At 46.1% G+C, this 23,053-nt stretch overlaps 1 long non-coding RNA gene across 1 annotated transcript in view; it reads left to right on the top strand.

The window, feature by feature from the left end:
- The window catches only part of LOC135903445 (uncharacterized), a 42,267-nt gene extending 35,487 nt beyond the window's left edge, over window positions 1-6,780 (top strand). The window contains exon 3 of the long non-coding RNA XR_010564805.2: window positions 6,495-6,780. This is a non-coding gene — a long non-coding RNA (uncharacterized lncRNA). The remainder of the gene's footprint in view (window positions 1-6,494) is intronic.
- Window positions 6,781-23,053: the final 16,273 nt, after the last annotated feature.

Raw genomic sequence — 23,053 nt, 5'->3', positions numbered from 1 at the left:
GAGCTGATCAACAACTTCAAGATGTCAACTTCTTCTGGCATGGACGGCATAAACTCAAATATCTTAAAATATACAGTAGTACCCTCTAGCACAGTTATCTTTCGCTTGTTTCCAAAGTCCGACTCAACAGGGTAAGTTCCGTGGGACCGGTGGGTCGCTAAAGTTATACCATTTTTTAAGTCTGGCGATAAAACCACTGTTACCAATTACCGTCGAATACCACTAACAACCGTTCCCGATAAGCTACCAGAACACATAATCTTTTCAGACGTAGCAAATCACTTGGAAACTAACGAGATCTCTTTGAAAGATCAGCATGGTTTTAGAAAAGGACTATCATGTGAAGCGCAACTAATCGAATTGACTACAGATATTTTTTAAACATCGATACGGGCCCACAGACAGGTTCCATTTTCATAGATTTCGCTAAGACTTTCGATCGCGTTGTTCATTGCCGTCTCATAGGTAAAATTTCCTGCTTAAACACCGATTCCATAACAGTATTCTGGATAAGAAATTTCTTGTCATTTCGTAAGCAATTCGCCGTCGTCGATAACTTTATTTCTAGTATAATATGGCGTAACATCTGGTGTACCACAAGGGAGCGTACTCGGACCATTTCTTTTTCTGATCTAAATTAACGACCTCCCATCCCAAATAACGTCATCGATTCGTTTGTTCGCAGACGATTGTGTGATCTGTCGTGAAATCTGCTCGCCTTCCGATCACGTCGCTCCCAGGTCTGTGTTCCAGCTCTGATCCCCATGGCTGCCCATTGGGTGCCCTGGAGATCCCGCCCCACCTGCACTGACTCAGGCGCTCCCCTGAGGCCTCGGTTTGCCAGTAATATTCTCCTTTCCGCGCCCAACGCGCTTTCGTGCGAGCATAACAAGGAGCTAGTGCACGCAGTATATATATATATATATATATATATATATATATATATATATATATATATATATATATATATATATATATAGTCATATCATGAGAAGCCAACAAACACTGACACCAAGGACAACATAGGGAAAATTACTTGTGTTTTAATAAATGAAAATAAAGAAACGTCAATTGCTAGAGCATCGCACGCAAAATGCGAAGGTTGTGGGTGTTCGGTTCCCACCTGCGGCAAGTTTTTTCATCCACTTTAATTTCCATTAATTTATCGTTTCTTTATTTTCATTTATTAAACACAAGTAATTATGCTGTCCTTGGTGTCAGTGCTTGTTGGCCTCTCCACCCATTCCATCGTTCAGAGCGGGCGTGCGCCATCGTGGTCCAGGGGATGCGTGACCCACAAATGCAGCCACGTGTCGCGCGGCGAGCATCGCGTTCGTCCTCGCGGCTCACACTGATTTGCTGTCTTCGTGGCGGCATAGCTCGTGAGCAGTGTCGTGCTTAGGCATAAAAGATTGCAAGAACATACACATCGGATGATCTTGCAGGTAAACACAATAGGACGCATCGCCGTTAGCCGCACAGGATTGAATACACACCGCGTAACTGAAACTTGGATTCACATGGATTACAACCTGTTCGCTGGATCTGCATTATTAGTTTTTCGCTCTTTTGTTACTTCCATCTTTGTGTTGGGACGAAGGCCAGCGGCATAATTGAACGAAAGACTCCCTTTTGCTAAAACTGCGCGAGTAGAAAAGCAAACGTGAGGAGAAAAGAAAAAAAAATCAGGAGAAGGGCCTTCAAGAGACGGAGTGAAGGAAGGTAGCTCCACGAGCATAGTTGTAAACGACAGCTGACTAGGGCATGAATACATAAACGAGCCAAGACCGAACTAGGAGCGCGTATACCTAAGCCAAAAGTACGGAAATGAAAGCGCAGCGAGAAGTGGTCGGCAAGATATGACTCGATACGTTGTGCACGCGGAATAAGAAAACACAGGCGCGAGATGGAGAGCACGATTAGGCCCCCATCAAAATAAATCGGCAATTCTCTTCCTCCATGCATTCGCGAAGAACGAACGCGTCACTGTGTGGGAGGAACGCTGCAATGAAACGGTGTGCGAGAAAAGAGCAAAACGAGGCAAGCAGAATCGGTGGAACGAAAAGAAGCGCAAGAGAAGCGATCAAAAATGAAGTGAAATTCACCGAACGAGGGACGAGAGCCCTGCACGAACAGAACTGGGAGAATGAAAAAAAAAATTAAATAAGCCGCATTAGTGCGGAGAGATCGGCGCAAAGACAAATGTTCGCAAGCAAATGCAGAGACGCCGAAATCGAAGCATTCAAAGATAAATGACTACGTTCTTGTGGGAGGAGAGTGCGTATTCGGGCAAAATAAGCGGGGATTTCTCTTCCTCGAATCTGCGCGCCGCGTTTTGTGTTCTTAGCTTCTCGAGCCGCTCCTCTCGTGCGGGTATTTTTGCTCGCAGCGGCGCTAAACCTCTTAAATCTATATGGGCTCCATTAATCCGACCAGCTGCATGGGGAACGACCGACTTCTCGACCGCACCACGTCCCGTCATATTGCGAGCACTGAGGAACTCTTCAGACGGCCATGCAGCTCGAGGTTCGAGTACCGCCTTTTGGCAGGGTGCACGGCATGCGCGAAAGCCAGAGGCCAGAATGCTTCACACAGAATGCGATCACGACGCGATATACTGGCACGCGACGCTCGCCCCGCAGAGAAGAGCAGGGGGCGCCGCAAACCTCCGCACCGTGGGGAAGGGGCCAACGCCTCAATGAGGCTTTTGCAGGAGAGAAGGGCGATCTTAATGGGCACCGGGCTGCCCTTCTGGAACGTTCGATCCCATCATTGGCCCCGCATTTCTCGTTATTAAATAGGTGCGAAAGACAGGAACAGTAGACTACGCATGGCACGAGGCAGAGAATGCTTCAGGACTATCTAAACGCGCGGCAGCCAACACAGCCGCGTACCAACTACAGCGGTTCCGTAACGGTGACGAAGATCACAAGACTCGACTTGTTCGTGTCGGTGAAGGTTCACCTCTAATAAACATGTTTTCCCAAATCCACAACAAAGCTAAGCTACGGCGCATCCCGAAAGTCTGCAGCAGAAAAACGAAAAGATAGGTCGGTGCTTCGATCCAGTTCGGAAAGCTGACCTTGCTCCGGGCCTGTTCGCCAGGCATAACTGCACCCTGCAGCGTCGTTGCACGCTCCCAATTTGTGCCCTGCAGAGCTTAGTTTTGGGAAAGATGGTCGACATCTACCCTGATGGCTGCGGCCATGGAGGAAATAAACAAAATAAGAGAGGCCCTGAGGTCGCGTTTTCGAAGCCGGAAATGCAACCACGTTGGTGTGCCACCTCTCTTTGCGCCTCCAATCAGCTCGCCGGAACAGATAGGCGCGAGCTTTGAACTTGCATTGCTACGAGCTGCCAGAAATGTGTGCTGCCGAATAAAGCCTATGAAACTTCTCTAACAGCTTTGGTGAAGCAGACGCGCTCCTGTGCTTTTCCGTGGCACGTGAGGAAAACCCGGGCCGTGATTACTCGAGTGTCGCTGGCGGACGCTCAGGCTCATCGACCCTAAACTTTCGAGCTTACTTACCGCACGCCAAGGAAAGACTGTGCTGCGAGAAAGACGTGGGCGGGAAATCTTATCTCACTTTTCAGAGGCCGAGAGCAGCAGCTTCAGTAGCACGGTTGCTATGGCAGCCGTCGATGTCTGGCGTACCAGTCCGAGTGCTCCTTTGCGAAAAACAGCACGTGACTCGCGCGACACTTTGTCCAACGCGTCCGTGCTGGCCGGGGCCTACGCTTTCCTTTTTCCACGACTGAGGATCAGTATAGCACAGATGGTGAGAAGCATCATCTGCTTATTACTGGACAACCGGTACCACATAAAACTTGGTGGAAAAATGCTAGCACGCCACGACATACTATATCGTGTTGGGAGCGGCCCTTCCAGAAAGCAACGCCAAGACTTCTTACCAACAAACACCCGCGAGCCACGACTACAGTCTGCAGGCAGCCGATTCCTTCTCGGCTGGCACCTGTACGGGCACGGCACGGTGGCCTGAACGGTGCAGACGCAGCGATTCTCGTGGTTTCTCTCGATGCTCTCCTGCTTCGACAATATCCTGCTCGCAGTCGTGGCCTCGCTTGATCGCGTCTCCTCTGGCCACGTTTTCGGTGCCCGTACAACTGGAGGTCAAGTTCGGCAGGCGTTTCGCAGTATAGTGACTCTCGCAAGTTCACGCGACGCGTGTAGTTGGCCTTACAGGCTGCGCTCGGAATACCACAAAAAATATCGACGTGCTTGATCTCAGCAGAACGAAAGTAAACGAATATAAGTCACGCGCCCGACAAGCACTTTACCAAGCGTATTGCGTGAATGGCAACGGTGAACGCGCAGCCCTTCTCGACGACTTCAATGCACTATAAAATACCCAGATAAGCGTTTATCTCCCATCCGTAGAGCATAATGTTTTAGACATTGCACACATCCTATAGATATCCATATTTCTTCAAACAACATTGCAAATACATACCATGGATAATCTAGGTCACATCGGTGACCTCTATCACATCACATCACAAGTGACCTCTAATACATGTTCATTTTGGGAATGCAGGAAGTCCATGGATCATCCAATGGATCTTTCCTGTTCACGCTATAATGAGATGCATACCTGCAAGTGTCACTGCAGATGTACTATCAAATACAAATGAAATGCGAACAGCAGAGCGTGTCGGCGAGGCACAACTGGGGGGAGCACAGCGTGCGGCATCGGCCTGCCATCATTGTTCACATGCACGCGCAGCTGGTTTCGACGCGGGGTTGCTTGTCCTGGTGCGATTGCGTCTTCTGTATTTTGTCTGACGCTCACCTCGCCACTGCAGTGCCATTCCTAGCTGCGATTACCGTTAAGGTGGCTGGAACTCTGGGCGAGAAGCTCATGCCGACGCACGTGCACAATGACAGGCCGACGACGTGCGCTGTGCCTTCATTTGCTCCGCTGCTCGCATTTCGCTTGTCCTCGGTGGCACATCTGCTGACGCACACTAATGCCACAGCTACCACCGTTGTCGGCAAGTAGCTGGTGAATTTGCTTGCAATGCTTTGTTAACGTGCAAACATGTGAATCTCAAAATATAATTTGAGACACTCATGAAGTACCTTTCTTACTATATATAGTTCTAGCGCTCACGAAAATCTAAAAATTGGGCTCACAGTATCGTAGATCTATACTTTGATCATTATAAATAGTTACAAATACTGCAATGGCTACATGAAAAGAGTTCAGTAAGCATTAGGTAAAGCACAATAGTGAGACTCACAATGTCATATCAACTTTGCTTTTTGTCTACAGAATTGATAAAGTTTTATTACAAAAATGATTGGCACCTAGCCAGGCACATTTATGAAAATATTCATCGCAAGTTCTAACAGTATACAAAGCGGTTAAACATGGGTGTAAAAGAACTATAAAACTTCAATAAAAACAAATCCTTGAAAGTTCAGCTTCACTAAAACATAACTAACGCGAAAAGGGTGTTAGCACTCAGAAAATGACTAGCAGTTGCAATCTCACAATTATTGCCTTTCGTTATTTGTCACTGTTCTGCTTTTCACATCCACTCCTGCAACAGCCCAATATGGCTGCAGTAAGTACAAATAAATAAATAAATAAATAAATAAATAAATAAATAAATAAATAAATAAATAAATTGAAACGATTAGTCTTAGGTAATAATCGCACATACAAATGAATGACTAAGTGCATGGCCTGCACGCAAGTAGCTGCTTCTGGTGCAACGGAATTCCAGATATATAGAAAGCCAGTACTTTCTAGCTACCTCTAAATACATGTACTAAAGAAAATCCACACAAGCGGAATCCCCACATGGAGTGTGTATCTTGATAGGCCCGCGCAGCTTGTCACACCGCGATAGTGCCAAACACATAACGCTGCGATATACTCAGAAATAATCATTGCAAATGAGAAATATCCCTGACACTTCAAGAGAAGCTCCAGGAACCAAGCGATACATCTATGTTTGATAATGAAACCCCAACACGTCGCCCTCAGGACAATTGTATATGCACTCCGCAAGGCGAATAAACGGAAAACAAATTCTGTCAGAATCTCAGCTCTAAATTCCAGTACGCAACTGCACAGTTCTGTCTAGTCTGTACGTACTTGGGCGATGGTCAACCAGACGAAAGTCCCAAAAGACCCGCCGATGAAACACATTTCATGCTGCGAGTTGATATAGTCGCAGATATTGTAAGTTCAAGCTTCTTTTTTCTTGATAATCTGTCGTATTATATCGGCAAGTTAAATATTACATATTTTCAAAACTGTTCTATATTAGATATAACTGAAGAAGAAAGCACTTGTGTATGAGAAAATATGTGCAGAGGCCGTGCAAGATTGCTGCTCATTGGCACGTTGCGAAAAAATAATGGGTCATAACTGAAATTATGGGCTTTATTACTCCGAATTGAATCTTTTCAAAATGAACAGATGGATATTTCGCAATTCAAGAACACATTCTCTCTCTCACAGGATGCCGAAGACGCACATGGAGGGGAGAAACAAAATAAATGCCCCGCCACAGTGCTGGAACAGGCAAGAGCGCGGCTTTTCCTCTCCCGGCATCTCACTGTTGGGCATATCAGAGACATTTTGTATTCCGGCGGCATGGTGCGTTCATCTATAGTCACAACGCAGAATGTACGAGCAAGGTGCGAAAGCTTTGGATGCGCAAGAGATGGCCAAATCACAAAGACGTTCGACGTCCTTTGGATGACCCTGACTGCCATGTACTCGTGGAAAATTTTATAGATCTCAATTAGACGTCATTCACTGTCTCGAATATTTGGTCTTTCGTGGTACGTCCACTGGATATTTGTTGTTTTCTGGGTACGGAAATGCTTGCAGCAATGCAAATATGGGACTGTGCGTCTCGGTTGTGTGAGGAGCTGACCGCTATCGCGCTACGCCTTCGCGGTGGCGTACGAGTGTCTAATATCCGGAGACGTACACAAGGGCAAGACTAGCTTCAAATGTGAGCGATGGCGATGCGGTAGCATTACCAAAATCGGCCCACCCGTGCCTTTGATAGCCCTGCCTCCAAGATCAGTTCGCATTACAAATGGCATTGAAATCCTTCCAAAGACGCACATCATGCGATGGTGCCAGGATTTCCCACTAAGGTACCAGTTTGGTCCACAGTTCACCATTACGTTGTCTCCAGGAATGGCCGGGTGGAGACAGGACCGGGCCACGCCACATTTTTCTAAGCAAAGAAATCTTCGACTTGGAAAAGTGTATTAAGCGCTGGACATCGGTGATGTAAATAGATGATTTCGATTGGAAATTGGCGGAACACTGCGCGGTGCAAACGTTTCCGCATTAGTGAAACTCGTACCTGATTAGGCAAACAGGAACGGCGAATGATCTTAACGAGAGTAGGAGACGCAAGGCGAAACAAATGAAGATCCACATATGCCAGGAGCTAGAAACTCGCGGAATTGTCATTACCTGCCAGTATCTGCGCTAACGGCGGATATTGGTCAGCAATTGAGAAACAACCTTCGTTGAAGTTCTTTAAGCTTTTCTCACTGCGATAACGCGAGTTCAATTTCTCATTTTGGCAGAAGAGAGAAAACCTAAGAAAAGACAGGGCGGTTAACCAGGGGGTTCTGGCAGGAATTCGCTGGAGCACCTATGACCTCAGCGATAAATCAAATAAAATATCTGCTTAGCTTTATTATTTTATTTTATTCCGTAGCGAGCAGCAAAGGCCGGCGTACTGGCTAAATGAGAAAGGAAAAGGATGCTGCATGTGAACCAACGAACGCAAAACGACGAAAAAGAAAAAAAACCTGCGATAAGAAAAGCTGAGCTGAGCGGGCTCGTTACAGGCTCAGAGCCAATTAATTTCTCAGGCAGAAAAGGGGCTGCCAGTGCTAACCGCGCTTGTCCCTTTTGACGAGGAGGCGGCGGCTGTGCGCGTCCTCCGTGTTTCGCGCTTCACTGCCTCCCGGCTCCCCTCCTCGCAGCGCTGACTGCGCTGTAGAGATGATCTGTCAAAGCATTCTCTTCGACAATGGCTTCACTTTTGCTCTCGGTTTACGTTTGTTTCTTTACTGCGTGCTCCCAAAGCAAACAGGCGCGAAATCCACGTAGTGGGGGAGAGCTTGCGTAACGAGCCGTGTCACAATGCCGCCTTTTACCTGTATTACCGGCTGCTTGTCGACTTGGGAAGAAAAAGAAGAAACCAACAGCGTCAAGCAGTCGCGCACTGTACTAAGCGCTGGCTTGAGAAGATTTGACGCGAACGAACAGATTCTCGATGCTTCTGAGACTTTACTACACTGCCACTCGCAATGACGCCATAAAGACGCGTTCCAGCGGAGGCAGTATAGAAAAGTGCTTAAAAAGGTGTGTTGTCTGGCTAGCTTGTTCGTGACATGGAATAGAATTAAAAGCGCTAAAAATACATGGACAAAACAAAGAATAGTGCAAGTGTTGGTGGTGTTCATTGTCATGTTTGTGTTTATTAGGGCTTTTGAATGTATTTATTACTATAGCAAATCTGCCCGAGTTTTACTTGTTTGGCCAAGTAAAAAGTGGAGGAGAGGGCGGAAACGCTCTCTTCTGACTAGTCCACTTAACTTCTGTATTTGTTCTTCTGGAATCTAAGGCACGTGCCAGAAGAGCAAATATGATAAATGGCTTGCATGCTGCTGTTTTATTTTGTGAGTCGTGATAAACACCGTACTTAGAGACTGCACTGAAAGAACAATCACATTATATTTTTTACTGATAGTCGTATCCATATATATGAGTAGAATACATGATACATCAGAGGCCTTGGACTGGCGTGGCGAAGACTTTGTCGTAAAAGGGCGGACTAACGTCTTCAAGCGGGAAGACTTCTTGCTCTTCTTTCCCCTCATACCCACATCGGGCCAAGAAGCAGGCGATCTTACAAGTGTTTGTTTAGGCAACACTGCAACTGATATAAAACTTCTATTCATTGCTGCCTTTCTCCGGCTGGCAACATCCTCGTCTTCTTTCTCACCGTGAAAAAGTAACAGACGATTCTGCTTGAGTAACCAACACCTTTCAGTGAACGAGATCACAAGACGTCATATATTTGATGAACGTACACTAAGGTACCAGCGGAATAGTATTACACGAACTGTTACAAAAGATCACATTAATCTTCCGAAAAGTAATCAAAATAGCAACCATAAATAGCAAAATATTCTCACAGAAGAGCAGAAGCACTAGTTTCAGAGATTATCACACATTGTAGAAGTAGCAAATACACTGTGGTAAAACGAGATTGCAATGGCCTTAATAACATGAACCATCGCTGTCACTGCTTCGCACACGAGGTGAAACGGTTAGCTTTCTTTTTCTGCCAATTTCTCGTTTTTATATAGTATAAGCGTTTGTACGCGTCGCCGCCATGAAAGTGGTAATAGGTATGCACATGTTTAATGCGTTGGAATTGGTAGTGCGCAAAAAAGGGTATGTGTTTGAAGTGTGGGAAGACGCGATCACGTGGTAGTAAGGCGACGGGAAAGCTTGATTGAGAATCGCCACTGATATTTTCACCTGCACGTCCGTATTTGTACGAACAATTTGACGAAACCCTGCGAGCACACGCATATCCTGCTGCCTGATCCAAATATGCCCAGAGGATCAGTTCAGCAGTAAAACACAGGAAAATAATACATAGGCGAAAGAAAGACAGTGCGGTGAAACAAACAAATATCATGTTTGCAATGCATTTCACTGGGGACAAGCGACAGGCAATACGGCGATACCTTCGCAATTCCGCAGCAGTATGTCCAGTGGAACAGTACGTCTCGTAACATTCTTCTCACTCTCGTTTAAAAATATCAAAGAAAGAAAGAAATAGACACGCGATGCTAAGCTCGAGAGTTTGATCCCAGCCGCGGCGGCCGCATTTCAATGAGTGGCCATTTACTTAAATTTATGTGTACGCTAAAGAACCCCAGATGGTCACAATTAGTGCCGACTCAACCACAATACTCGCATCTAAATTCCTCTTGGAACAATAGATTGTGCACCACTAGAAAGGCTCAAGTGTCGCTTACGATAACACGTTGCCGAGTGCCCCCACTGAGGTTTACCTTAACAGGTCTGGTCTCGCAATATCACCATTGTGGTATTTCCCCAATGAGAGTGAATTTCTAGAACATTTCTTTTTAGCACGTCGCCATTTTGAAGTTCAAAGAAAAAGATTGTTGGAAGAACCGTTGCGTAAACTTCACTTAACGTTGTTTCGCCCGGTCGTCCTTTCCTTTGGTGCTACCGAACTCGGTTTTAAGCACAAGAACGTTTGTCATTCGCTCTGCAATTTTCTTTGTGACACTAAAGGAATTTAACGCCAGAATTTCCGTTTCATTTTTCTTTTCTGATTCAAATTGCGTATTCTATAGCGTAATATGTATACATACATTAGGGTATATATCTGTATCACATAAATTTCCATTCACACAAGTTCAAATTGCCCGTTTTTATTGAAATCATTAGGGAACAACAACAACAACAACTCTCCCACAACTGCATGCCTCATAATTATGTGCTTCTGGCACGTAAAACCCCAGACTTCTTTTTTTAAAGGCAGTTCAACACTGATGAAGCAGTCCTAGTGCCTCTTAACCACACGAGTTCATAATTTTCGTCATGATTTTAAGTGGTTGGCTTGCTTTGGCTCTTCCCCTTACTTTGTGAGTTTCTATCTGGCTGCACTTTGAGGGTGACCTTGACAGGTGCCCGCACATACTATAAAAATTTTATATAAAATTTTATAAAAATTTTTTTTCCGTCCCCCTTTCCCTTTCCCCAGTGTAGGGTAGCCAACCGGGCTCAGTCCTGGTTAACCTCCCTACCTTCCTTTTATCATTTTCTCTCTCTCTCTTTGGAGGGCCCGTAAGCTTGGCCTTTAAGAGTGGAACGCGATATTATTCAAAGATTTCTGACTGCTTCTCAAGCTTCCAGGCAACTACAGCTTATATAAGCGTAATGTTTACCGGGAAACGCTGGCGGCGAATGCCATGCACGAAGGCGAGCTTCCTGGTAGAAACGCGGCCTCTTGCGTAGGCCGATACCGGCGGTAGTACACAGGCGCGCCAGAAAAATTACGTAATTTTCAGGTTTCTGTTCTTGTTTCACACTGTTAATGCGTAAGTCTGAGAATATTTAACACGAAAACGTGCGCTGTTGCTGTTTTGCTTCAGCACATTTGTTCGTAGGCTTTCATTCACAAAATTCCGAGGAATAACTTTGTCAAGAGTGTAAGGCAAGGTGCGAGCGACTTTAGCGATAGAATGGTGTAGCAATATAACCCGCATATACAACATACCATATAGCAAGGGGTGGATAGCAAAGCGTGGCGTATACATATATATAAATATATACGGAAATTTTCGCTCACGCACAACTCCACCGACGCCGGATCTTCTGCGACAGGGGACCCTTAACGCTGTCGCTATAATACATTACACTGGTGAAAGTCGGTTTCGAACTGGGTTCCGCCAGCACAGAAACTCGATGTTCTATTGCTATTATGCGCCATGGACCAGAGGCTGCGCCGAACGCATGCATAATAGGTGGAATAAAACACTTTTACCAATTTCCCTCATGCAAGCCAGCGCTTTGCGGAGCTTGGCGCATTAGACGCATCGCATGCCAATAAAAAAAAAAAAAAAATAAGTGAGCGCACATCTGACGGTGAAGACGGCAAATGCGTTCGAAGCCAAATTCCATTGCGCGTCTCTCATCGTGCAGCTGTGTTGTGGGGGTAAACCTTTGTTGTGCTTGAACCTCATGTTACAATCCTACTGGTGAAGAGCGCGTAGGGTCGCCGGGAGTTTGTGGCCCTCGACGACCCTCAGAGCCCCGTCTACCAGCCCTATTTGGTCGGCTGGGATTGGAGGTAGACACCGCAATCTCCCATCTCTCGAACTCGATATGTTGCCACTCAGAGGGTGGCTGGAACTCAGGGCATGTGGACATTATGTGCTGGAAGTCGGCTCCAGGCGGGCCGCAGAGCTGTGGCGCGTTTCTACACAAGGTCGAGCACGTCACCTTTAGTGATTGAACAGGTTTTAACGCTGAATAAAAGTTCCAGTACCTCTACAAGGTCCACCATGGTGGCTGAGGGACGTGTTCGTCACCTAAATTTGCATCGGTTTTTTTGGCGTAGTGCACAATTTTAACGCGATAGCCTTAAGGGTCACATGTCGCAGGATATTCGGTGTCGGCATGGACGGAGTTGTCCGTGAGAAAAAATTTCTGCATATATTTAGGCATATGTACATGGCAAGCATTTTTCTATATGACAAATGGTATATGCGGGTTATATTGTCACATCATTCTATCACACAGTTGCTCATACCTTGTCTTACATTCTAGACAAAGTTATTCTGATAATTTCGAGAATGACAGCCCAGAAAAAAATGCCATGATACAAAACACCACCACCGAATGTCTTTTATGTGAAATCTTCTCAGACCTAAATATTAAAAGTGCGACACAATAACAGAAACCTGCAAACGATGTAATTTTCTTTGCGCGGCTGAGCACAATCTCCGCTATCGGCGCACGCAGGAGACCGCGTTTCTACCAGAAAGCTCACCTTGAAGTGGGGGGGTGAAGGCAAGTTGTCTTTTTGCTAAGGCGTTCACCGCCAGCGTTTCCCGGTAAACATTACGGTTACATGAGCTGCCGTTGCCGGAAGGCATGAGAAGCAGTCAATGATCTTTGAATGCTATCGCGTTCCACATTGAAAGGTGAAGCTTAAGCGTCCTCCCCCTTTTTTTCCTTGTCGGCTCATAAAAGCTTCGCGTACACCAATTTGCACAAAGTATGTGATCGGCATAATTTTTATGTACACTGCAGGACGAAGGCCTCTCAGCAATATTTAAGATTACGCCTGTGTTCTGCCAGCGGGTAACAGGCCATATCTGCAAATTCCCTAATTTCAGCACACATTTAGCTATCTGCCATTTTCGAGGGCGCTAACCTTACTTCGGCGCCCATTCTATCACACCAACGGTCATCTGTTCTGCGCATAGCAGGCCAAGCTCAGCTCCATTGATCATAGCGCAGGTGCCCGTTCCTGCGGCGAGCGTCGGCATAACCGAGAGAACGAGTGAAGGAGGAAAGAGAGAACGCGGAGTGCAGCGGGGGACGGAAAGCGGAGGAGGAGGAGGGTACGGCGAAAGCCTGAAAAGAAGAGTGCAGTGACGATGGCTACGAGATGGCGCAAGAGTTGCGCGGGTAGTCTGGGAGGTCTGTCTGCGGCGGTTGGTGTGAAAAGCCCGCGCGTCACTCACGCACTGGTTCTCGCGATCAACGAGGCAGCCGCGGCAGACTTCGCTCCGTTTGCAACGGGCCGCACGAGACAGATTGTCCGCGCCAGCCAATATATCGTGAAATGAAAACACCTGCAGAGCGGCGCTAAATTTTTGCATAGGGGAGTACCGTAATCGTCGGTGAATTTTCCTCTTAATTTCAACTAGAATATAGGCGATCCCCGTTTCCTGTCTGATCCACAACGATATGTTCGAGTCTCTTAATATCAGGTCTATCGTTTTTCATTCTACCGCCCGTTACGCGGTTGTTGGCAACTATATTGGTCTTATAGAAGCATTATAGGTCAACAGCCTCGTGCCTGATGGCGTTTCTGCTTGTGTCGAACACAACTAAGCTTTCTGGAGGCAGACGAACAAGTTTAATAATATGGGTCTACTACGTTAGACAATTTGCAAATGTAACTCCTAGACATTCCTATTCGTTAACCTCAGTCAAAGCAAAGTCCTTAGACGAATGCTTGTTTACGGATCCATTTTCTGATTTATAACATGCATAAAGGCGAATTTTGACCTGTTTCGTTTCCTAATAAGGCCAATCGTCTCACCTCTTGAAAACACATGCAGGTCTGCTTGTGCAGACATTCCTGGTCATCTACAGTAAGGATGGTGGAAAAATTAAAAAGAAAGAAAGGAACGTGCAGCTCCTATGCAAACAGTCCGAATTTACTACTGACGCATATATTCATGTGTAATGCCTTTCATAACGGCCAAGAAAGAAAAAGAAAACATCCCACAACGCTGCCCCCATGAACTATCGACATCAGGAAGGCGTTTGACACGATAAATCCTTGCATTTTATTCCATAAGCTAGAGCCATTCGGCGTTAATAGTCCACCTCTCGAACGTTTTCGCTGCTACTTACCTAATCATTCCCTAGTTGTCTGTGTTAATTATCAAAACTCCCCCAATAAATTAATTTCCAGCGGTGTTCCTCAGAGCTCCATCTTAGTTCCATTGCTTTTCTGATTGTTCATAAATGACTTGCCCAGTGTACCTACCGATTCAAATTGATATTATATGCCAACGATGCCACGTTATACTCATCTCAGAACACATTAACTGTTCTGCAAGCCACACGTAATACCGACCTCTCCAACGTCGGCACGTGGTCTACCTTAAACCAACTGCGTATAAATCCGTTAAAATAACGCTTGTAATGTTCCATAGCCCACCAAAAGTAATGGTAAATCCAATAACCGTTTCCTTGAATAACTATATACCACCAATATCTGAAAAAGTAAAAGTTATTGGTGTTACCCCTGAGAGACACTTAAAACACTAATATCATGTCATATCATTACAGCAAAAAGTGTCATTTGGTATTCATGTTCTCATCAATACGCGCCCATACGTGGCGACAGGTATCCTTGCTTCATTATATCATGCTTATATAGGTATAACGTACTGTTTGTCTACATGAGGAAACATTCATTTGCTTCATTTTCCGCGTTTGTAAAATTGCAGAAGGAAGGTCGCAAGCTGCCATTGTAACGGTCTTCAGGGAGCCAGTCAAGCTGCCTAGAGCGGCATTTAGCCCTGAAGACTATCCAGATATTCTGGATAAATAAAGATTTATTTATTTATTTATTTATTTATTTAATAATTTATTTATCTTACTCATCTTAAACGTTTACAACACTTTCAAAACCAAGCAATAAAACTGATTACATTTAGACCACTGTGCTGCCTTTCCGTGACTATTTATCAACTTCAATATAAGCTATCACTTTTCATGTTTCACTTGATTCATCATGACCTACCTACAGATGTCCTCTCTTTATGTCACATCGTTAACACATACAACCCTAAATTTCCTGAATGGGCTAACCATATTTTACCCAAAATCACTTCAAATTATGGAAAGGGAACACTCATATTTGGCGGCATAACTCTTCGGAGTACAAGTCCTACAGACATTAAAATTACCTCTTTTTTGTATTTCTTTAGAAAAATTAAAAATAACATTTTGGAAAGGCTACCTTCGTTGTGGTTTCTTCTATATTATTGCGGATGCGAGTTTTGCGATTTTGTAGCAATTTGTAGAATGTTTAATTTGCTTCCACTCTTGGAGCTTGTATTGATAATAAAGAGGTACTGAGACAAAAAAAAAATATAACTCCAATTAATTGGTAGCATAGACTGCTGCGAGCTCGTTGGTTTTATCTGTAAATTATCAACAGCAAATGCCGCTTGGTGCGCATTTTAGTTTAATTTTGAAGTTCGTGCCAGCAGCGAACCGGAAAGTGCAGCATCTATCGATGCAACCATCAGCCTAGGTGTAAACAATGATACTTCACGAGTGTTGGCAGTTGATATCGGGGACGTGCGAAGTCATGGGCGTCTCTCGCTGTCTGGAAGACGTTTCAGCACTGTTTGTCTTATACTCGCTGCACATGAAGCGCACGTACATGCTCATACGAAGTGTACGCGCAATCTTCTCATAATTTACGGATCGTACTGGTGCCGTGACCAGCAGTAGCAGAGCTGGGGGCAGCATCATGTGTCAATTCGTTTAGCTACAATACATTGCGTTTCTTTTGTCACGTCAGTGTTATTGTCGAAGGAAATCATCAGAAAAGTACGAACGTTAACGATTACATCGCTACCAATGCTTTACGTAGCAGTTAGGTACAATAGGTCTGCGCGCTCACGTGATCATCGGAGTTTACTAGCATGCCTGTTACGTTACGGGGCACGAAGTGCTCCTCGAAATCGCAACAGCGACAGGTCGAGAGAGCGAGAGAAATATGAGCACATAGCCAAACAATCGTCAAGCGCTGGAGCAAACTAGTTTCTTTAGCATGTATACTGGGTCAATAGCCACTGATTAGGCGCGAAAAGTAAAGCTAATAGAAGTTTGTGTCAGTACTCCTTTAACAAAATACTTTCGTGTTAAATTGTTATAAATTCAAGAGTTATGTAACCTTCCTATCCTGCCTTTATGCCTCTGTTAGCTGATGATAATGAAATATACTTATTTTATAAACAAAGCTCTGTATCTTATTTTTTATCTTGTGATTTTCCATATATATATCATTCTGCAGTATGAAATCGCTTGTTGGATACATCCTGCTGCTATGTACGCCATTATCTTGTATGTATTGCAAGAGATGAGGTCCCCCGGACAGTTCTACTTCGGGATCTACTAATTTGCTGCTGAAAATGCATGCTTGGGGCGCTATAACATAAACCTATCTTAAAACTTTCTATTCCAATTCTGCAATCAGCCCTCGACGATTGGTGAAACAATTCCCCCCCCCCCCCCCCCCCCCACTGCGCCTGTCTGTCACGCGACGTCACGAAAACCGCGAAAACACCCCATCTCATATGATGGGTGCACATTGATTACGCATGGTTAGACCAAAAGAAAGAAAAATAATAATTTCTGATTCGACGCCCTTGTCGCCATTAGCGAAAAAAGCGTCATTTGACTAATTGCTATTGGTCAAACATTTTCGGGCTGCGTCCACTTCGCCTGTCTGTGACGCAACGTAACAAAACCGCGAGAACTCACTGCGTCAAAGTGACTTGTACGCGTTAAAGACGCGTTAATATGCCGAACAAAACAGATTTTTTTTTTTTTTGATCAGACGGAGACTGCGCCGCCCTGAAAAGAATAGGAGATGGCTTCCCGCCGATCGCTCTGGCGCTGGCTACAAGTAGCTGCCGGGGAGCATGGATTTATTTGGGTAAAATAAACATTTTTGTGTGGCAGTATAAAGTTATCGAGACCTTCCGTCACGTATGTGACGTCACTCTGCCAACTATTATTTGCTGGGCATCCATTTTAGCAGCATTTTTAACCGTCTGTTGCACGCCACTGCAATTTTGATCCAGCCACCGCAATCTAAGTAAAGGGAAACGGACGAATCGCAGACGCCGGCCACACCCACCTCACCCGGTTATCTATTTTCAGTGCGCTGGCTCGGTCCCATGGAAACCCTCTCCACTTGAGTGGGCTCCTCGCCTCTATTCAGCAAATTAGATAAGAGAAACTGATCAATGCAGGTAATGCTATTCGCTTTGAAAGCAAAAATAAAAAAGTTACATCCTATAAACGAGAAGCGCGTTTGATTGGGCTCTTTAAGCAACCCTGCGGACTGCCGCCCGATGCATACGTCGGTGCTTACGTAAATCTGGCGTCAGGAGATTGGAACAACTTTACGCTATAGGGCCCCTTGCTTTTCTTTTCCGCATCAAATAAGCAAACAAACACACATGGGCAGTACGCCTATCTGGAACCATTTACTTGATACCGCTATTTGTTGGCCGCTTTTTATTGTAAAAATAATAGCAGATCCAGTTAATGAGGTTTACGGGAAGGCCTATGCTCTGTAAGTTGAAGAGGAGCTAGCTACACCTAACAATCTCAAAAGCCTTACAAAAATCTAAGCAGCCTCAAAGTTGACCTCCTTTATGATAAGACGAAGCTAACTCGTGCATTGCTGTGACCAAGTGTATCGCTTTCGACCATTTTCTTCTTTCATGTAACAGAGACAGAAAATTGTTGTCTTCCGGGAAGGAGGTGACAAAATGTGTCACTAACCGCTTCACGCAGTTGCAGATCATGCTAACGATGTAAGTCTGTAATTCGCGATGTCTAGGCATTCATTTGTCGTTTTTTTTTTTTTCAACATTGCTACCACATGTGCACACACCACTCAACGGAAAGAAAGATTAGTCACTTGTGTTATGGCATGTTCTAAGGGCTCGTGGTTCGGTATACCTGCATAAGAATAAAATGAGTGATAAAACCACAGGGAAGAAGCGTTATCACGTACTTATTTATGCAGGTAACTACGGAGCGGAAACTACATGGCTGGAGGCTTTCGAATCGCATCGCCGACGAGGAATTGTTCGGCGGATATCTGAGGCGGTGAAGTCGCCGAATACTGCCAATGTTTTTCAGGGATCTTTAGCATAAAGCCAAGCAAATGTCCCGTTGTCTCAACTTGGCATAGGATGACTTTGAAGTAAGCTCATCTTTTATGTGCCACATTATGCCAGGAGGTTTCTTCTGGCAAAGCACAGCTTGCTCTAATTACGTGCCTCGATTAGCTTAGGCTTGCATCACACGCAGCGAGCGAGATTTGATTTGACGCGACCAACAATAACGGCACGCTACGCGGACGCCCCCAGTCGCGGTGCGTATGCGCTCGAGCCGTCGGCTGTGAGGCGCGCGATCTGGAAGGGGGCTTATCAAGGCGCTTATTTTAGAAAGCGACGCACGCCACATCGCTGGCCCCGCCGCTCGCTTGTTCCGTGCGACTGGAGCGCCAGGCGCTGCAAACGCGGGCGCCGCCGCCTCGGAACGCGCCGCTGTCCAAGGCTCGGTGAGCGTCGAAAGGAACCAGGTGTTCTCCTCCTCGCATTGAGCGCTGTGTCCTTTTATAGGCGACCGGCAGAGGGCCCGATGTATAAATACATTCTCGGTCGTGCGGGGCACTGAGCTGCAGTCTGGCTTCGCTCGTTCATCTCGGGATGCCCACCGTTCGGCACAATAACGGCCAAACTAGTAGCGTAGTATTGCTGTGCTCTAGCGATGAACTGCAGGCAAGTCGATTAACTATGGTCTCTGGATTCGGGTAAGGGCAACGTATGCCGCCCAGGTCAGTGTATTTTGCGTTAATTCAGACCATCTGAGACCACTCCTCGAACCGATAACAGCAACCTCTCTTATTTCTCTGAAATTAAAACACTCGTGCTTCCAAGGTGTGACAACGGTGTCGAATGTCTCTTTCCGCGAAATGGCCAGAGCACTGTCTGCAGGTCGTCGTCATGCTGCAGTCACTGGTTAATGCTCTTCGCGTGCTCTTAGCAATAAGTTGCAGACACAGTCAGCTCAAAGAGGCTCGCAAGTACTGAACGCACTGAATGCAAGTAGCTGCCGGCCTTCTGCACGACGATTGCTCGCCGGTTGTCCAAGTGCACCGATATACAAATGAAATGCTAGAGGCGTCAAGTCTGGTACATGTTCCTCACGACAGTACATTTTCGCAAGCAGGGGCCCTATAACGTAAAACTATTCCAATGTGTTTCTATTCCAATCTCCTGACGTCAAATTTGCGTAACCACCGAGGCAAGCACCGGGCGGTCACCCGCAGGGTTGTCTGAACAGACCATTCAAACGCTCTCCTCGTTCATAGGAGGTCACTTTTGCTTGCTTGAAAAATGAATAACATTGCCTACACTGAGCGGCTTGTCGTACCTAATTGGCTGACAAGAGGCGAGGAGAACGCTCAAGTGGAGAGGGATTCACTGGGGCAGAGCCAGTGCACTGAAAATCGATAACTGGATGAAGAGGGTGGTGCCGGCGTCTGCGATTGGTCGGCTTTCCCTTACTTACCTTGTGGTGGCTGGTCGAAAATCGCGGCGGCATGCAACAGAAGCTTAAGAACGACGCTAAAACTGACCCTCAGCAAAGAAGAGTTGGCAGAATGAGGTGGTAAACGTGCCGAAAGGGCTCGAAAACATTACACGGCCACGCAAGAAGATTTATTATACGCAAATACGCCCACATGCTGTCCGGCAGGTGCGAGTAGCCAGCGTCTCAGCGATCGGCGGCAGCCATCTTTTATTCCTTTCGAAACGGGGCATCCTGCGGCTATTCCGAAGAAAATTCAGTTTTGTTCGGCATATTAATGCATCTCTATCGCGTACACGTCACTTTGACGCGGTGAGTTTGTGTGGTTTTGTGACGTCGCGTTACAGGCAGGTGGAGTGGGTGCAGCCCGAAAACTTTTTACCAATAGCCGAGGGCTAATGGCGAAAAGGGGTCGAATCAGAAATAACTGCTTTTCTTTTTTCTGTCAAATCATGCATAATTAGTGTGTACACATCACATCAGATGGGGAGGTATCGCGGTTTTCGTGACGTCTCATGACAGACAGGTGAAGTGGGCGTGGTCGAAAAAAGTTTTTGATCAATCGTGGAGGGCTGATAGCAGAATTGGAATAGAAAAGTTTGGAACAGTTTTAAGTTATAGCGCCCCAGGTTACCTTTCTAACCTATCGGCCTCGAACCTATCTTGCTTCAAGTCCCCCAATCAGCAAAGTGGCCGTATGCACCCTCACGTGGCCCCCCGCGACGACCGCCAACAACAGTGCAGCCATCCGGCAATGCCTCGGTTTTCGCCTTTGCTCGGCAAGGCCAGCGAGCGATGCGCCAAGTGGCCCGGGCGCGCATCTTGGGCGCGGCCGTGTGTTCCCTCGCCCTCCTCGGCTCTCCGCGCAGCTTAGCAAACCGTCGTGTTCACATCTGTGTCTTTCATTCACAACACAGCTTGTTGGCGATGGTGCACATGGAGACCCTGAATATCCAACACTACAAATAAAATATTTATCCAATTAAAGCAATTCTGCTTACTATATTTTAGTTACATAGCTTCGCTCATAACTATTAATCTTAAGGAAGGTCAATCCCGTTTTTCGGAAACTTCTAAAGCCCGGTGAGCCTTCGAGAGACTCGCCATTAAACTGCTGATCAATAGGACCGAAGTGCTACTTACGTATGCACAAGGACTGATTCGTGTGTGGCCCGCACGGGCATTTCGCGCCACACCTGCTTGCGAGGTGCACGGGGAATAGACGGAGTGGGCAGACTGAAACGTCACACGTTTTACGCATGGTCGTGCTACGAAATATTCACCCAGTGAAGTGGCGTTGAAAAAAAACAAAATAGAAACGGCAGTGTAAATGAACAGTAGGATTTCAGTACTTATCGAAGGCACACAGTGCCGTTAATTAGTCATTTGACGATTGTGGTCTGTCATGAAACTCATACTGCCTGTTAATGTAATACAGCTGAGTAAAGGAATTACTTGGTCTGAGACCTTATAAAAATGCTGTTCAATTTAAAACAACATTATAGCATGGTATAGCGTACAGTTCTAAATAAATAAATAGATAGATGAATGAATGAATAAATAAATAAATAAATAAATAAATAAATAAATAAATAAATAAATAAATAAATAAATGTGGATGCTTTCTGATAAGCGAGTATTTTTTTTAATCTAGGCCGCCTTTATTTTTACCCCGGTTGTTGGGTTCCATACCATGTTGTCCGAAATTCTTGCGAGAGATGCGAAATATTCATTACGTTGAATCGCCTTAGTAAAGGCAAGATAGTCGGAGTTTTGGTCAAAATGGGCAAAGGGGGATTGTGAATTGTGAAAACAGCCAGGTTGGCTCATTAGCGCCCGCCCACTCGCAGTTGAGGTCATTGCCTCGAGCACTCGGTCAGGGCACGTGCACTTGTGCGATGAAACGACTCCTACATCCAAATGTCTGGGACAACGACCGACTGCGTGATATGACGCCTTGCACACACACATGGAACAGCTCTCAGGCGAGCTTGATGATTTTTGCGAAAAATTATTTGCATCATCTGTGTGCAGATTTACTGTCCCAATTGTGTGCTTGCGCTGTGTGGGCGAAAAGGTGGTGTCGATTATTGAACTGCGCATTCGAATGACCGGCCATGGTGTGGCTTATGAGCCTCTTGATCGGCGCTTATGAAACAAGTACAACGAGAAAGATCGTAAATCAACAGAGCAGGAGGGAACAGAGCCAAAAAAGAAAGCGACGCGGCCAATGCGAACACGTGTTCTGTTGTACCGGGCGCACGGCTTCGTCCGTGCTTTATGGAGCGTCCGCAAGTGTGGGCAGGCCTAATTATAAGAACTGGGCTAACCCTGGACTTTTACGTGCCATAATCGCAATCTTATTATCAGGCCACGGAGTAAGACATATAGGAGGTGAAACTCCCGTCAGCGCGAGCGAGCGCGGGCGACCAGATAAAGTCACAATTGTTGCATGCGCCGACGCTACCCTATGCAGTGGCGGCACCATGCGGCGCGTCGTAGAAGCAGCAGCGGAAAAAAAAAAAGCAGCGCCCGGCGCTCACTCCGGCGGCACCCGCTCAAAGCAGACAACAAGCAGACGACACGGGTGTTTGCTTCAGCGGGCACGCCGTAACCGAACTGCGTAGGTGCGCGCACTCAAGAAAACTGTTTTGTTGTGTGCCCATCAAAAAAAAGCAACACGTGTGGCAAACTTCCGCCAATCTTCCTCTTATCGCCAAGCAGCTAGGGCAACTAGTTTTCGGGAGTCTTATAAAAAAGAAAAGGAACGGAAACACATGCACGGCGGCATCCTTCCTAAGCGCACCCCTGTGAGCACTAGAGCGAGAAACAAGCGGTCGCCCTATGAGCGATTAGGAACGAGATAGCCATCAGTTTCCCAAGTGCAAAAAGCCGAAAACCGCCCGCCACGGAGCAAGATAGCCCTGGCTACAACCAGAAGCTACGTATCATTTTATAGCTGTCATGGAGAATGCGTTTTATTTTTTACTGTGCTCAAATGGCTGAGGCGTAGCAGCAGTTGCTCTTCGGGCTACAAGCGGTAAAGAAGCGCGCGAGAGTTCCCTCAGTAGAAGCAGAGTAAAAAAAAAATGCAAGGACTCTGGTAGAAGTAAGGCGCGCGCGGCCGAACGGGAGCAACACTCGACCGGTTGCCCTGGCAACCAAAACAGCGGTAATTTCTTCCCATGCCGCCAGGTGCCGCCAGCATGAAAATATATCCGCGGGCTTGTGACCTTTTCTGGTCGCCGCAAACAGCGGAGTTTCCACTCCTATATTTCTTGCTCCGTGTATCAGGCACACCGTAGCGCTGAGGTGCCTCACGGACACAATGCACGCAC

This window comes from Dermacentor albipictus, chromosome 2, assembly GCF_038994185.2.
Source record: "Dermacentor albipictus isolate Rhodes 1998 colony chromosome 2, USDA_Dalb.pri_finalv2, whole genome shotgun sequence".
Taxonomy (NCBI): domain Eukaryota; kingdom Metazoa; phylum Arthropoda; class Arachnida; order Ixodida; family Ixodidae; genus Dermacentor; species Dermacentor albipictus.
The sequence above is the reverse complement of the archived record's forward strand: the minus strand, read 5'-3'. Positions and strand labels throughout refer to the sequence as shown.